Source organism: Zalophus californianus, chromosome 6 (assembly GCF_009762305.2).
Source record: "Zalophus californianus isolate mZalCal1 chromosome 6, mZalCal1.pri.v2, whole genome shotgun sequence".
In the NCBI taxonomy this organism is placed as follows: domain Eukaryota; kingdom Metazoa; phylum Chordata; class Mammalia; order Carnivora; family Otariidae; genus Zalophus; species Zalophus californianus.
The window spans coordinates 99,223,369-99,241,302 of NC_045600.1; positions in this window are offsets into that span (position 1 = coordinate 99,223,369).

Sequence of the window (17,934 nt, forward strand, 5' to 3'; positions counted from 1 at the left end):
ACACGTTTAGGTAAAGTGTGTTATGTATGTGTCCAGAAATAATAGATAGTAAAATGAGCAATATGTCCCTCTATGTCTAAAAGAGTAAGATTTTACAATAATATCACATTTGCATGGATTTGGCATTATTTTATCATTAACTGAACCGGAAGGAATTTAAAATAACACTTTAAAAAAAAAAAACAACATAAAAACACTCTTTGTTATACACCCTACAGAGTCTATGCACATGTATACCAGGAAACACAGAAAAGAAAACTCGTATCAGCCTTGAAAGTCATGACAACCAGAAATGGCCCAAATGTCCACCAGTATAACGCATAAAAGAACTGAAGCATATTCTTACAAATGGACTACCACAAAGATGAACCAAAGCTACACACACTTACAGGAACCCGGCCGACTCTAGGGTGATGATATCCAGGGAGGCACTCGGGGTACAAAATGTAAGGCAGCGGCTCATGGGTTCGTATGTGTGCACAAAGACACCAAAAATGTATACAGTCTAATACAAGCCAAACTAAACTAGATTGTTGGAGATGAATACATGAGGGATAAAACTCTAAGTTAAAAGCAATAAAGCCACTGGCACAACAGGGACGCTGCAGTAGCTCTGGGAAGGAGGACGGACCCACCGGAGTTCCAGGTGCCAGAGGGGCTGTACTTCTCACTCGGGGATGGAGGCATGGGTGTTCATTTCTATAACCATTTTTAAACTGTACATATGTATGCTATTCACTCACTTGGGGTATGAATGTCACATTTTGTAAACAAACCAAAAAAAAAAAAAAAAAAAAACCCACGAAGATAAAGGGCAGAGTTAAAACCACCATTTTTCTACTATAGTGTGATGCGTTTCAGTATTAATGTCATTTCACACAAAATATAATTAGAAATTATTTCATCTCGGGGCACCTGGGTGGCTCCGTGTTAAGTGTCTGCCTTCAGCTCAGATCATGATCCCAAGGTCCTGGGATCGAGCCCCGCATCAGGCTCCTGATGAGCCTCCTGCTCAGAGGGGAGCCTGCTTCTCCCTCTCCCTCTGCTGCTCCCCCTACTCGTACTCTCTCCACCTCTCTCTGTCAAATAAATAAACAAATAAAATCTTTAAAAAAAAATTATTTCATCTCTAGGAGGAAAACTTGAAGTGACACAGTACGTCATAACATTTTGGCAGAGAACTCAATAAGCAAACCAACATGACAAATGGTTAACCAGAACATTTGAAACTCCTCTTGGCATGGGTTATTTGCACTTGGGAAGATGTGTTCATCGACATCCCATTTTCTGAAGTACATCTTGGTAGGGAAGTCAAATAGGGAAACTGAATAATGCAGCCACATCTGTTCATTGCACATGCAAAATGCTGGCTCGTGCACTGATTATATGCACCTCTCTCCAAAGAATCTGTATTTATGAGCCCACTCAGGAAAGATAACACTGGCATCCTGCCTTTCAGGCAAAAGCCTGTTTGTGCTTTTACTTCTAAGAGAGCACAGGGAAAGAGACAGAGGAGCGCCGATTACACTGCAGCTGGGCTCTTTGAGGTGCCTGAAGTCAGGGAGAAGGAAACAATCGCTCCATTCACTCCAAATGAATGCACTCTCCTCCACAGCAAAGCTGACTGTCCTCAGTGTTCACCTTGATCATGCTGTTGCAAATATTGTGAAAGCTTTGACCAAAGTTGCATATCCCGGGCGGGGGGAGGGGTGCAAAGCAAGAAGCCAAGCTGCCCAGGGCAATGCCCCCCTCCCCCCAGAGCTGGATTGGAGGAAAGTCAGATGGATGGGAGACAGAGACAAGCAAGAGCAAGAAACAAGAAGGCAATCCCAAGAGTCGCCATCTACCCGCTAACCTTATAGGTTAGGATACTACATACTTCACCTCCAATCCCCAGTACATGATCAATGGCCCCCAGACACCCCATCCTTTTTGCATCTCTGCCTTTTCTTATACCTCCTCCCTCTAACCCGCTCCCCTCAATTCCCTCCTCCCTGCCTAAGTGCATCTTATTTCTCTATCCAGGCCCGTTATTCTCACAGTTATCTCCTAGCTCCGTCCAGCCCTCGGGGATCTTTCTAGTCTCTGAGTGCTCCCTTGGTAGTCAGTCATTCCTGCTCCCTCCTCTCTGGCTCCTCGGTCTCCTTGTCCTCGGCTCCACTCTTTCAGGTCAGCTCTCTGGGGGACTGGGCCTCCTCTGCTCCCTCACTTCTCTCTCCCTAGGCAACCTCAGCCACTGTGCAGGCTTTCTCATCGACCGTGTACCGCAGCTTCGGTGTGGGGCTCTTCCCTGTGATGCAAATGCCCATGCAGCAGTGCCCCATGTCTCATAAGCCCAGAAGGTTCCACACTGAACCTCCCTCCTGCCTTCCCAAACCCACGGGTCTCCATGCCCCCTGCTCTGTGGCTCATGAACGTCCTCACCACCCCTCAACCGCTGATGCCCAACACTGGGGCAAGGCGGCGGGTTGGGGGGGGGGTCATCCATAATGTTGCCTCTCCTCTGGGCCCCCACGACTGAAGAGTCACCAGATTCTTCAGCACGCCCTCATCTCTGCACTGAGGCTGCCATCAGTCCAGCCCCCGCCGCCGTTCTCCTCGCTGGACGTTTGCAACAACTTCCCACCTCTTCCCGCTGCATCCACTCTTCTCATCACAGTACCCAGGGAGAGCTTTTAAAAAAAAGGGGTGGGGGTCAGATCCTATCATTGTCCTGTGTAAAGCTGTTCAAAGGAAAAAGTCCCATATTATTCCCCTAACCTCCAAGGCCTCTGGCCAAGCCCAGCCCTTCCCTCCAGTCAGCCTCCTCTGGCCATGGATCCCTCCGTCGCCATCCACCAGGTGTCAACCCGGCCTGCACGCTGGAACTGCCTTGGAAAACTTAAAAGCCACCCATGTGTCCACCCTAGAGATGTTTATTTACTTGGTCTGGGCAAGGCCTAGGCACTGAGACTTAAAAGCTTTTCAGATGTTCTAACATGCACTGAGCTTGAGAACCAAAGTTTGAGAACAGTGGGTCTCGACACACAGGCCACCTTTCAGTTCCTTCAAAAGTGTAAAGCTCTCTCCTACCTCTGGGCCTTGTCCCGTCGTCCCGTTGCTCACACCCCCTCCACTTCTCCCGGCTCCTTCACTGGCTTCCCCCTCAGTTCGGGTGTGACTGCCTCGGGGATAATTTAAGGAGGATGATCCCACCTCCGAAAGCTTCTATCAGCTCATACTGTTCTTCATAACTCTTAACATCTTTTCATTCTTCTGGAAAAATTATCTGTGGCCAGGCCCTGTGGAGCCATGAACAAAAGGAGAAATCAGTAACACTGATCCCGTCTTTATATAAAATTGTGTTATTTTATTCATCATAGGTTTTTTTCATTAATTTTGACCTTTTAAAAATAGTGCCCTAAAACATTACTTATTTTGATAAGTGAGTTTCTGGAGCCCCTCTTCTACTGGGCACCCAGGGTGAGTGCCTCTGGCCACCTCACCCTAGTCCTGGCGATTTATGGGACCGGTTATCCAATGTCTGTCTCCCCCACTGGATGTTGTGAGGCTCTGTGAAATCAGGGAGAGACTCTAGCTGTTGGCTGCTTTTAGAATAAAGCCCAGCCCACTGTGGCACAGAATTGCCATCTTGCAAATACGTGTTGAACCAACAAGTACGGGTCGGTCATCCTTTTAGAGGTAGGTCTAGTCTTTCTGAATACACTGTAAACCCCAACTACTGTATCTGTTCACAACAGAGTTCACCGCTTTCTCATCCGGTTCAAAAACACAACCAGATTGGGGTAGGAGGTGGCTTCCCTTCCCACCTCAAGGACAATGCCATCTCTTCCCGCCCGCTAGCCTCCCCCCAGCCTGGCTCAGCCTCTGCCTCAGTCAGTTCATTGAAAGCCCTTGTGTTCCTTGACTACATTTTCACTTTTCATATAGGTCTATCACAAAAAGGATTTTCTAGACACTGAGAACTCTCTTCATGCCAAATAAGTTAGAGTTGGGAGTGACCCTACAGATCATCTGTAGCAGTAGTTCTCAAACTGTGCTGTGCCTGGGGACCTTGTCCAGCGCCATTTTGGACTCAGTCTGCCACGGAGCCCGAGAGCTTGCATTTCCGGCAAGCTCCCAAGTGATGTCATTGCAGGTATCACCACTGCTGGTCCCCAGACCACCCTGGGAGTAGCGTGAACGCAGGCCAGTGTTTCCCACCCTGCTCTGATGATCTGCATCACCTGGACACTAAGGAAAATACAGCTTCCTAGACCACATCCTGTGGGGATTCTAATTCAGTGGGGTGAGGAGAGATCCCAGAGATGTTTATTTTTACAAGTTTCCTGGGTAATTCTTCTCATCAGAATATTTGGGACAACACTGACCTCATCCAAAACCTTCCTGTGGGGGGGGAACATCATACCTGTGGCTGAGCACCTACAAGTGGAGGGAGGTCCCTACACTTGCAGAGAGGAAATCTGGCTGCCTGTAACTTCCCCTCCTCGGGTTCTTTCCTGGAAGCCAGAGATCAAATTAATGCCTCAAATAGCTGAGGACAGTCTGTATGACACTGGAGCACTTCAGGCAGAAGTTTTCATGTGTTCTTGGGTTTCATTTATGTGGTGGTTTTAAATTTCTCATTTTTTTAAAGATTTTATTTATTTATTTGAGAGAGAGAGAGAGAGAGAGAAACAGCATGAGAGGGGAGAAGGTCAGAGGGAGAAGCAGGCTCCCCGCTGAGCCAGGAGCCTGATGTGGGACTCGATCCCAGGACTCCACGATCATGACCTGAGCTGAAGGCAGTCGCTTAACCAACTGAGCCACCCAGGCACCCTAAATTTCTCATTTTTAAAATGTTTTACAGAAGCATGAAAGCAACAGGTGAAACAACACAGAGCTGTTACAATCACCTCCCTGCATCCCCCTCATGCCCTACATCAGTGAGCTAGGGCAGGGAATAGGAAGCCTCCCACGATATTCCTCCAAACATCCACAAGCATTTATACACCCCCGGGGTTTTGACTGTTGTTTTCACCGAAATAGAATCAGAGTATATAGATCACTCGGCAACGTGCTTTTATTTTTTAGGTAATGATATATCATTCGTATTCCTGTAAGGCAGGAGCTACAGATCTTTTCCTCATTCCCATATAAGTAGAATTATACATGCTAGAGAAATTAGTACAATATTTTCCTACTCTTCTTGACTGGGCCAGTGCCTTGTCCCTTGACCCATGTTGACAACTAGAGGTGTAACTGAAATTTGCCTACAGCCATATACCCAAGCATATATACACATTCTCATGTGGAAGGGAGATGTCCCTGTTTTACAAAAATGCGATATTATATATTCTTTTCAACAGATTGATTTTCTGACTCAACAGTGCCTCCTAAAATCTTTCTAGGTCATTTGATACAGCTATTCATTATTTTGACGACTACATAATATTCTACATTGTAGGGCTGTCTTAATGTATTCAAATAGTCTTATACCAAAATGTCTTCACTTTGCTTACAACTCTTCGCCCTCCTGAAAAATGCTGCATTTAAAATCATATCCTACATCTAACCTATTTAAGGGAAATGTTTCTAGCAGTGGAATTGCTAGATCAAATTATTTTTTTTAATTTAATAGATGTGGCCCTGTTGCTTTCCCAAAACAATGCAATAATTTGCAGCTCCACCAGCAGTGTATGAATTTTCTCCCCCACCTCCTTCCAGGCAGAGATATTTATTGCTTATTTTAGTTTTTGCCAGTCTGATGAGTATAAGGGATGACCTCATTGTGACTTTATTCTACATTTCCCTACCTACTACTGAGTTTGAGAATCTTTCCAGATGGTTATTGGATTTGCTTTTCTGTGAATTAAAATGTTCAAATCTCATTTGCTGTTAGAATGCTTGTCTTCTTCTTATCAGTTTATAAAAACTACATGTTTTATGAAGTATGTTAACCCTTTATCTTTCTGCTTCTTTGCAAACATTTTTCCAAACCTATTCCTCTATTTATTCTTTGCTATACATAGTTGGATTTTTTTTTTGTTTAGGTCAAAAAAGTCTAACATTTTGGGGTGCCTGGGTGGCTTAGTCGTTAAGCGTCTGCCTTCGGTTCAGGTCATGATCCTGGGGTCCTGGGATTGAGCCCCACATCGGGCTCCCTGCTCGGCGGGAAGCCTGCTTCTCCCTCTCCCTCTCCCCCTGCTTGTGTTCCCTCTCTTGTTGTGCGTCTCCCACTGTCAAATAAATAAATAAAATCTTTGAAAAAAAAGTCTAACATTTCTTTTATAACATGGATTTCATGGTAATTTTATTCAAACCACTGTTAATGTTCTAATTGAGAATCCTATGAAATACAGAAATTAGCAGAAGAAAAATTGAGCATTTTGTTATACAAGGTCTTCTCATTCAGGAATATGGTATGTTTTCCATTTGTTCAAGTCTTTTTTTTTTTAGATTTATTTATTTATTTGAGAGACAGCGAGAGAGAGCCTGGGCAGGGGGAGGTGGGCAGAGGCAGAGGAAGGGGGAGAGAGAATCCCAAGCAGACTCCTTGCTTAGCTCAGAGCCTGACACGGGGCTTGGTCCCACACCCCTGAGATCACAACCTAAGCCAAAAACAAGAGTCGGACGTTCAGCTGACTTTGCCACCCAGGCACCCTTCAAATCTTGTTTCATGTCCTTCAGTAAACTTTTACAGTTTTTATTTATTCCTAAGAATTTTAATTTTTTGTCATTATTGAGACTAGAATTATTCATACCATTTCTATTTAATGGTGGTTATTACTATATAGAATGGCTTTTGGGTTTCGTTTATATATTCTATATTTGTCCACATTATAAAACTATCTTACTAACTCTATTTGGTTTTTTTTGTACCAGAATCTCATGGTATACAGTTGTGGAGTTCTTCTTAGAAAGTATATTGTAAGCCCTAAGGGGTGACTGTGGAAGGAGCTGAAATGTCAGCCGCATTCCTGTTCTCGGGCTATTGAACGCAATGGCCCCAGTAGGAGCAGGATCGCATGATCTCCTGGGTTAGTCTTAGAAAGTACATTGTAGGGGCGCCTGGGTGGCTCAGCCTTAAGCGTCTGCCTTCGGCTCAGTCATGATCCCAGGGTCCTGGGATCGAGACCCGCATCGGGCTCCCGCTCCGCGGGAAAGCCTGCTTCTCCCTCTCCCACTTCCCCTGCTTGTGTTCCCTGCTCTCGCTCTCCCTCTCTCTCTGTCAAATAACTACCCCTGCTTGTGTTCCTGCTCTCGCTCTCTCTCTCTCTCTGTCAAATAAATAAAATCTTAAAAAAAGATATTCACCATCACTTTGTACTTCTTTCCCACGCTTGGAGGCATCTGCCCTTGCTTTTCTGATTAAAAAAAAAAAAAAAAGCAAAATAAAAGCTGTGTGCGGGATTCAGCGGCCGCTGCTCTCCCTTGCAGAAGCAGCCCTGCCCGGCCACTCAGATTGGTGTGTGGGAACGTTATTTCAGTAAGCAACGACGTACAATCCCTTCATCACCAAAAAGACCAGATAGATAGATATATATAGTGAGTGATTGTTTTATTGTTTTTCTCACCTTACTGGGTTTGCCAGAAGTTCCAAGACAACTTAACTAAGAATGCTAGTAGCAGACACCTGTTTCATTATTGATATTAATATTGATATTGATTAACATTAATGTTTTAATGTTCTGCCTTTATAATACACCTTTTTTTTTGTTTTGGCAAGTAAACTTTATTGTATTTAGGTGACTTTCTTCTATTTTTATTAGAATTGGCCGTTGAAATTTAGGAAATGCCTTAGTAATATAAAGATTTTCTTTAGTTTATTCATAAAATAAATTATGCTCATAAATTTCCTGATACTGGCTCACACTTGTATTCTTGGATTAAACCCTCCTTGGTTAACAATGCATTTTTTATAACATTTTTTACATTTTATAACATTTTTTATAACATTTAGAACATTGCTGAACTTGACTTGCTAAAATTTTATTTAGAATTTTGCCTTTGTTGGGGCGCCTGGGTGGTACAGTCTGTTAGGCATCCAACTCTTGGTTTTGGCTCAGGTCATGATCTCAGGGTCCAGGGATCAAGCCCTGTGTCAGGCTTTGTGCCCAGCATGGAGTCTGCTTAAGATTCTCTCTCCCTCTCCCTCTGCCCCTCCCCGCCAGCCCCCAATCACTCTCTCTCTAAAATAAATAAAAATCTTGTTAAAGAAAAGAAATTTTCCCTTTGTTTTCATAAGTGAAACTGATCTACTTTTTTTTTTTTTGGTGCTATCATTTTCATGCTTAGATATTCTACAGCTTTAATATATGGCCTTGAATAGTTTAGATAAGATTGTGATGATCTCTTTATTTTTTTTAATTAGAGAAAAACTCAGCTATGAAACCATCTGGTCCTTGTGCTTATGCATGTAATATTCTTAGGTTTTCAGCTTTTACTTGTTTATTGCATATAACATTTATTAAAATTGTTTTTGTGAAATGCCTTCAAGCAAGAGAAATACAAAGTTATATATGATCACAGTCATGAGCAAATGAAGACGCAACATTAAAGCACAGGAAAAAAAATCCCAAACTAAACTGAAATTCAAATAATCCTGCCTGAGGTAACTGAGCAAATGCACATATTTTTCATGGAAAATAAGATTAAATCATAGGAACGCTATGTAGTGCTCTGTCCAACATTAAATTTAGATATAATCCACCAAAGGCAAAAAAAAAAAGGGGAAACCAATAGACTATAAAGTTAAATTAGTTAACTATAAAGAGAAACTATGCTGGAGAATGATAATATTTCTCCCAAGATCTAGAGATACTCTTCTTAAGAATATATTTAAATACTATCTTTTTAGGAAGTACAATTGAAATAATTCTAAGTTCTTGCAATTCCTAGGTGATTGGCGGGTTCATTCATTGCATGGCTGATGCGCTCTGAACAGCCCACTTGTTTGTTTTCTACCTTATATCCTGAAATTCTAATGGAATAAGAGGTACAATGAGTCTTATTTTTTTAACAATGACATACAGTGATGAGGGTAGGCCCACAAAATAGGCCCATTAATTTAGGAATATAAAGTTAGGTAAGAGACCTAATGTACATCTTTAAAAAAAAACGGGGGTTTCTAGAAAAAAACAAACATCTAAAGGACTACATAAGTTATGTCTGTAAGATCTCCTCTGAGTCTGGGGGCGTCTGGGTGACTCAGTCGGTTAAGCCTCCAGCTCTTGGTTTTGGCTCAGGTCATGATCTTAGGGTGGTGGGATGGAGCCCCGCCACCCCCACTGAGTTCCACCCTCAGCTTGGAGTCTGCTGAGATTCTCTCCCTCTCCCTCTGCTCCTTACCCCACTCTTGCGAGCAAGCACATGCACGCACTCTTGTTCTCTCTCTCAAATAAATAAATAAATAAAATCTTTTAAAAAATAGTAATGGTATGTAAGTTTATAAGTTTTCCTCTGAGTACAGATTTTGATATAAAGCATTCCCCCTTTCCAAATGCTTTCCAGTTTGCGGTTTTAGCTCTATTTTCCTCTAAGCTCCAAAAGTTGGCCAGGAAGTATTCCTTCATTTATAAATAAGCTATTCTGGACATCTAAATTTTTTATTTCTAACTTTATTAAGTGTGGCAACAAAAATCTCTCATGTCTAAATTTGGTAAGGTTTTCTTTGTGATCAGCACATAATCGATTTTTATAATGTTCTATGAATATATAAAAATTCCGGCTTTTTTTCACTCAAGGGACATAAGGTTACCTGTATATCTATTAAATTGAGTATGTTGATTGTATTATGCAGTCCTTCTATATCCTTATTTTTTGTATATTCCGATTCTGGAAAACATGTTTTGAAATCTACAAAGTTTTTATCAAGTTGTCTTTGCATCTACATTGTTTAGTATACATAGGATTACTGATGTTAATTCTGCATATGTGCTTTATATGGTTATGTAATATCCCTCTTAGAGTGCCTTTAGTCTTACATTCTTCCTTGTCTGCTATTAATTTTGCCATTCCTATTTTCTTTTTAATTATGCTTGCGTGGCATCCTTGTCCATCCCTTCACTTTCAACTGCTCTTTATATTTTATTTCTTTAAAATTTTGTTTCAAGGTATTGTCCTTCTAGATAGTGTATAGCAGACATATTTATATTTCTAGCTCAATCTGTGTCTCTGACTTTTAATAGGAAAATCCAGTCCATTCACATTTAGCGTAATGATTAGATGGCTCCTGGTATCTCATTTATTTGGTGGCTTATTTTACTTATTATTTCCCCCTTTTACTTATATTTATTTTTGCAGGTTGATCAAATTGATCTAATTTTCCCCTTTTCATCTTGTTAACACGACTTCTCTTGTGAATTTCCATTCTCTTTCCAGCTACTCTCTCTTTCCTTTTGCTCATAATCAGATACGTACTTCTTTACCACAATATGGAAACCAGACATATATTTCTCCACCAAAATACTCCATTCCCCCACTACTTGCACTCCAAACTTCGGAATACTTTCACTTCCTCCACCAGTTCCACAGCCACTCCCCAGATGAGACCTTTGGAACACTTCCCTCCTCTTCACCCACCCCCGGTGCCCAGATTCACTGAGACTCGCTTCTTATTTTTAGTTCCAGACTGTTTTTAGAAGAGTTGTCAAGGCAGATGGTGATGTGATCAATCCAGAAAAAGAATACACTTACAGAGTGGAGAGCCCAGCCACACTCAAGAGTCTGAGGAACGAGCTTCTCTGTGCTTTGTGTACCCAGGTGCTGATGATACACCCGGATTTGGGTGATGATCCCTTTTACCATTTTATATTCTCTTTGCCCTTCCTCAGTCTTCTGGAGACACTGAGTCTGAATATATGTGCTAGGTAAAAGCAAGCGGTAACGTATTCTCGGGTTAATCTGCAGGACTGAGTGAACTGAAGGTACAGAGGTTTGTCTTGGTGGATTTCCACACAATCCTCTTGGTTGGCCAGCAGTTTTCCACCTTGTAGCTTCCAGTGTGGTAGATAAGCAGTCCACTGCTAGGATGATTCTTTCCCTTTTAGGGATAACTTGTTCTCTGTAGAAACGTATAAGATTTTTCTCTTTCTTGTAGCTCAAAGATACAATACGCCTAGGAGTCTTTTCATCATCAGTCCTTCCTGGAACTCTGTGAGATGCAAGTCTCTCTTCAGCTAAGAAACTTTTCTTGTATTATCGATTCCCTCTTCTATCACATCCCCCACCCTCCTTCTGGATTTCTATCCATCTTTTGATTTATATCTGTGTATTTTTGCTCTGTGCCTTTAGGTCTATCTTTCTCTTATCTTCCAGGAGACTAACTCAGACATCAACAGTGACCTCTTTCTCCTTCAATTCATCTCTTGAAATTTTTACATCAAAATCATTTTTGGTCTCAGAAAATCAGTGTGTGTGTGTGTGTGTGTGTGTGTGTGTGTGTGCGTGCGTGTGGCACTTAAATCTCCTTAACTTTTCTTATTCTTCTGCTTCAAAGCAGCTATTTCTGTACCAAGGATTCTGCTTGTAATTCTTCTCCATTAGGCTGCTGGGTCACATTAGGAATCTTTTCCTTTGTTTGCTCACTGGGGCTCTGTCCCGTGTCCTGGGATATCTTAAATGGCAGCACTCCCAAAGCAGTAGAAGGAACAGTAGCTCAGCCTCCCCTGGCCCAAGCTTAGCAGCAGATGGGCAGCCAGTCATCTGGTGAGGCATTAGGAGGAAGCCCTTTCCTCCCCCTCTCACCTCTCCAACTTAGGGTTGGAGGCAACTCAGTCCATCTGTTCAGCTCTTCAGGAACCAGGGAGACCAGGTACATTCACAAGGACCTTCCCCTGCTCCCGTCCTTGTGGCTCTGCCAGAGCCTAGAGCCTCACCCACATTTGGGGCCTTGTCTGCCTCCTGGAGGCCCCGGCAGCTGCTCTTCTCAGGAGAGGCAGATGGGTTACACTGCAAGTAGAAAAGAGGCAGGATGTGTTCAAGCTGCTATCTTTCCAGAACCCCCATTCCTCGTGCTTGAAACTTCTTGTTTATTTTTGCATTCCAAAGGGACTCAATAAATATGACTGAATAAATGCCACCACTCTCACCTCACATCTCCTTTGGTGCAGCTTCTATTGATTATGATGCTTTAGGAAGCTAACAGAAACAAGCTTAAATTAAAAAAAAAAAAATTTTTTTTTTTTAGTCTTACAAAAAGTTAAGTCCCAAGGTAGGGTGGGCTTCAGGGATGGCTGATTCAGCAGCTCAGTAATGTCATTAAGATGAAGTCATTTTTTTCTCTTTTCTCTCCTCTACCATCCTTGAGGTTGGCCTCATCCTCAGGCTGATAGCAAGTTGGCTACTACCATTCCAGGCAGCGTACTTAGAAAAGACAACATCCAGAGAAAGAAAAGTAGAAATCCCCTCATATCTCACTGGCCAGATTGGGTTATATGTCCATTCTTACTCTTGTCAAGAGTAATGGGATTAACCAAAGACCAATCAGCCCTAACCACATGGCTGTTTGAGAAGATACTTAAAATAAGGGAACACCTGCTTGCAAGCTAAATGTTCTCGGTTCAATAAGCAGTTTTTCACGTGAAAACAAGAATAGTTGGCATTTGAGTACTCACCATATGCAAGGTGCCTTACAAACACGCTCATTTAATCCTCACCAAATACCCTGAGGTGGCTAGTATTATTATCCTCATTTCACAGATGAGGTACCTAGAGCTTAACTAACTTTTACAAGGTCACACAGTTAATGAACCATCATTTCCGTCCTTATAGATTCTATATGTCTATGAATGCAGCCTACCATTGCAGTAAGCAACACAGAACATCCTTTACATATTAATTCCCTTGAGCCCCATGTGAGAGCTATAATTAGGCACTCTCCTTAAAGATACTGTCTTTCATATCCTGGAGCCTGGTAACCAGCTAACAGTGCAATTCATTCACGGCAGACCACCAGCTGAGCTCTCCCTGATGCTGCTGGGACTGTGCAGGGGTGTTTGGCTATGCTTTGGAGTTTCCCCTTTGTTTTATCATGTAACAAGCTCAAGAATTAGAAATTGTATTATAAAACAAGCCTCAAGATCTGAACATGGAACAGCTGAGCCCTATATATTAAACACTCCTGGCTTGCACATTCATTTTGTCTTTTCCCTTAGAAACTACCAAGAGTCTCGGAAGTCAAACAAGTATCTTGAACTCCTGTCTACACACAAAACTCTTCCCATTGGGGGCTCTGCAGTGTGTGTGTGGTTATGTTTAATTATGTGTTTTCCTATTATAAAAGCAATACATGCTTATAGAACGTATCTGGGGAAATGTACCTGGAGCTCTACTCCCCAACTCTCTCTCCCATCCCCAAGATAATCCTGTTAACTATGTGGTTTATATCCATAGACTTTTTTTTTGCAATGCATTTCTTTTTAATTTTTTATTATGGAAATATTTAAATATACATAAAAGTAAAAATAGTATAATGAAGCCCAATGTTCCCACAACTCAACTCCAACAATCAACATTAACAACCTACTGGGGGTGCTTGGCTGGCTCAGTCAGAACAGCCAGCAACTCTCGATCTCAGGGTCATGACTTCGAGCCCCATGGTGGGTGTAGAGATTACTTATATAAATAAAACTTAAAAAAAATAAAACCCAGAGGCACCTGGGTGGCTCAGATGGTTAAGCCTCTGCCTTCGGCTCAGGTCATGATCCCAGGGTCCCGGGATCGAGTCCCACATCCGGCTCCCTGCTCAGCGGAGAGAGCCTGCTTCTCTCCCTCTGCAACTCCCCCTGCTCATGCTCCTATATCTCTCTGTCTCAAATGAATAAGTTTAAAAAATCTTTAAAAAAAATAAAATAAAACCCAGTGTCTTGCAACATATTTGACATCACAATGGAGTTAGTGACTTTAAAAATTATTTATTATAAAAAGAATCCAAGTTCATAAAAAATTCAAATATGGAAAGATACAATCCTCTTCCCAAGCCTTTCCCAAAACCTTTAATTCCAGTGTTCAGAAATAACCATTTTTAATGTATCAATTTAGACATTTTTTATACATAAATTACATATTTTTACAAACTTAAAAATGTTTACATACAAGAAATCAGATATATTTATTAATATTTGTTTTTTCCACTCAGTCTCTCTTGGACATCGTTAGGAATAAATATGGAGAGGCGGCCTGCATTCTTCAACAGCTACAGTGTTCCACTGGAAAGCATACTTAACCCAGGAATGCAGGGAGGGTGACAGATAATTTGAAAGATATGTAGATTCTGTCTCTAAAGCCAGAGATTTACAAAGTGGGTTGTTCATATACCCAGGTCTGTGCAAAACGACTCATTGGAATGTGGACTAACTTCCATTAACATTTAACCTTGTCCTTAAAAGTTTTGCATATTTCAAACATACATAATAGTGCAACAATACATTTATGTGTCCTTATCAGGAGTATGTACTCAAGATCTTTAAGTGTGGGGTATCAGATCAACAAAGCTGAAGATCACTGTCCCAGGCAGCTGTTTTAATGAATGCCACAGAAAGCTGAGAGGTTTCTAAGAGGCGAAGGAGGGGCCAGGTCACCTGTCCTCTGAGTCTCTGCGATCTGTCGCCCCCCCCCACGGCCCTTGGCATTGTGTGTTGTAGCATTCGTGAAACTCCAGCCCAATGAGAACTCCTTATGTAAGCAGAATCTGTCCCTGGATGGGGACCCTACAAAGGTACCCGCCATCTAAGCAGCGATCCCCAAAATGCTTCTGCGGAGCCCAGACTCTTCAAGGGGAGAAAGAGAAGAGTTAACTGGTTGGAAGCACTGCATGCTCTAAGACTCTTTTAGAGATCATAGTGGAGGCTCTGAAAGGTACTGCATTTAAAATAAACCAATAAATGAAAATAAAAATAAACAAAAACGTGTTTGATTTTAACTCAGCATTTCCATTTGACCCTGGGATCCATACCCCCTCTCAACTTTTTTTTTCTGAATATTTGTCTAAAATCCCACATAACTAGAATTTTGTGGGAAAACTTTATAGAAACATGTTGATCAGCATGTTTGTGGCAGGAAAATACCACCTACAAAATGCTTAACTTTCGCTTTTCGTTATGAAATAGTCAAATAAAAAATGCCATAGATGATTGAGCTTAAGAAAACACTGTTCACACATGAAGAAGCTAGGGCCTCCCCATTTAATTTCTAATTCGAGCTTTTATGAATCTAGCTCTTCTTCTGCCAGGAGTTACAATTTGTTGCTTACACACTCGAAAGCTAAGCTGTATTTTTCCCATTTGCACAGAACGTGGTGGGTAGATTTTATTCTCTATAAATACAAGTGCATACTAGATTTTGAAAGAAAATTTCTCCCTGGGGGCAAAGGGAGGAGGTCGTGCAGCCAGGGGATTTAGAATCAGAGATGTTAAAAGTTAGAAGTATGGGTGTCCGTAACATGTTGTAATGAGACTAACATTTGTGCTTATCTTGTGAAATTAGCTTCATTGCCTATTTACAAAGCACACACCCTTTATTAAAATATAAATGTTTATGGAACACTTTCTACGACCAAGTTCAAGGACATAGAGACTAATAAAGTAGAGGAACCAAGAGGGAAGGGGCAATCCAGGCAGAGGGAAAAACAAACCCGCGGGCATGAAAGTATGACAGAGCAGGAAGCAGTCAAGGAACCACCCTGCAATTACATCATTGCTCAAAGCTTGCGACGAGAAGTTTGGACAAGTTTGAGCAAACTTTTACTAAAACTCCTAAACTCAGCTCAAGCCTATCTCCTCTGGGGAGTCATGTCTGCTCACATGTGCATCTCCTCTGAGCCTCTAGCCACCCTGTATCTATAGGTTTTACAGCACAAATCCCTCAGCATTCTAATTGCTGGGCTCTTTCTTCCTACTAGACTATGAGCTCCCTGAGAGCACAGATTGCTGTCCCGGGGGGGCCGTGAGGACAGAATGCAGGAGATTGGTAAGTGAATGGGAATTGAGGTAGCCACTGAGTATCGATGATCCTTTCCAGAGCTTGGCTTAGATGAAGCAGGGTTAGCATGGCCGTGTGGCACGAGCTAGGACAGAAGCATGTACAGAATGCCAGAGCGCACATCAGAGGGTCACCTCACTAAGCACACTACGAGGTTAGATGTCCTGATCCTGAGTTGATGGGTAGCCATGGCTCAGAGGAAAAGGTCTGAAAAGCCAAGAGCCTTTCACAACTTCCAAACTGTTAGGCCAGCCAACATCCTCAAGAACCACCAAGTAGGACACATCTGCCAAAGGAAAAGCCAACTCTTCAGTAAATGAATACAGTGCTAAGCCAAAATGAAAAACCGCCCTTAAAAACTACACAAGGGAATCTGAATGGCTAGGTTTACATATAACAAAATCAAGAGCAAAAAATAATACCTTTCCCCAAAGAAAAATTAGCTATCAGCACCCAGTATAGAACCTTTCAATATTATTAAAAACTCTATTTGAGCCACTTACCCCTTTTCTTCATCCTTCAGATTTGGGCTCAAGCATCACTCTCGGGGAAGTCTTCCCTGACCTTCCTGACCAGGTCCCACCTCCTCCCTCAGTCCCATCCCTGCATGATCAGCTCTCCCATCAACAGAAGTGTCTGCTCCGTAGCATTTATCAGGCTTGAGATTGTACAAGTACCCACATGATTATTTGATTAACATCTGTCTAACCTACCAGACCGTAAGCTTCATGAGGGCAGGGACATTGCTACGTTCACCAATATATACCTATTAATCTAGCAGATGTGCTGGCACAACCCAGTGCTTAATGATCCATCTGAGGAATAAATGAGGTTACCAGCGCATGCCAACCAGTCTATGCATACCTTGAGCCAAAGAATTCCAAACATCCTCTGAGATAAGACTTCAAGGAACCGCGGGGGGGGGGGGGGGGGGGGGGGGGGGGGGGGGGGGGGGGGGGGGGGGGGGGGGGGGGGGGGGGGGGGGGGGGGGGTGGGGGGTGGGGGGGGGGGGGGGGGGGGGGGGGGGGGGGGGGGGGGGGGGGGGGGGGGGGGGGGGGGGGGGGGGGGGGGGGGGGGGGGGGGGGGGATGGTTGAAAGGTCAATTCACTTATTCAGAGATGCTACTAATAGGAACTTATGGAAAATAAGAACTAACTAGAATCACAAAACTAAATAGTGAAAATTAATCACAACATATTGACACCTCGATTTATAAAAACTGGACTTTTTTGTTAGAGATACAAAGCCTAAAACTCCCATGCCCAAAAGGCAGAGGGAAAAAAGTGAAATATACATTTGGAATGAAGAATGGCTAATTCGTTCAGTATTTGCTTTTCCAAAATTATTTCAAAAACTCATGCAATGCAATCACTTTTTATATAAGACAAACTGCACTCTATCAAATTATTCTAATTTCTTTATACTGAGAACAAACAACTCCAGGATATCTTTTTAACATTTCCACCTCTGGAGATCCTTATCATTTCAACAAGAAATGATTTATTCTATTTCTAGTTATTTATTCTATTTCTTCTACTATAGGACACACAGGTTAAATGTGAATAAATAAGACAAACAAAAACTAGTGCACAAAGAGGGATGGAATGGCCTGCTTGCTATGACTGCTGAATGACCGACAGCTTCAAGCATTTACCCTAGCAGTTGAAATCAGTTAATCATTCATTGTAACTGGAGCAGAATATAATTAATTATGTTAGCTTGACTGATTCAAGTTTAATTCCAGTAAAAAAAAATCATTATAAAAACTCATTGTAAATATAGGCTATTATCATGAATGGTTGTTGAAATAAAAATGAGTTTCTGTATGAATTTGATTCATACTTAAAAAAACATTTATGGGAAATTTCTAACATAAACACAGGTAGAGAAAATAGTACCTGTATAATGAATTCCCAAGTACCCATCACCCAGTTTCAGTAATTATCAACTCATGGTCATCTGTATTCCCACACA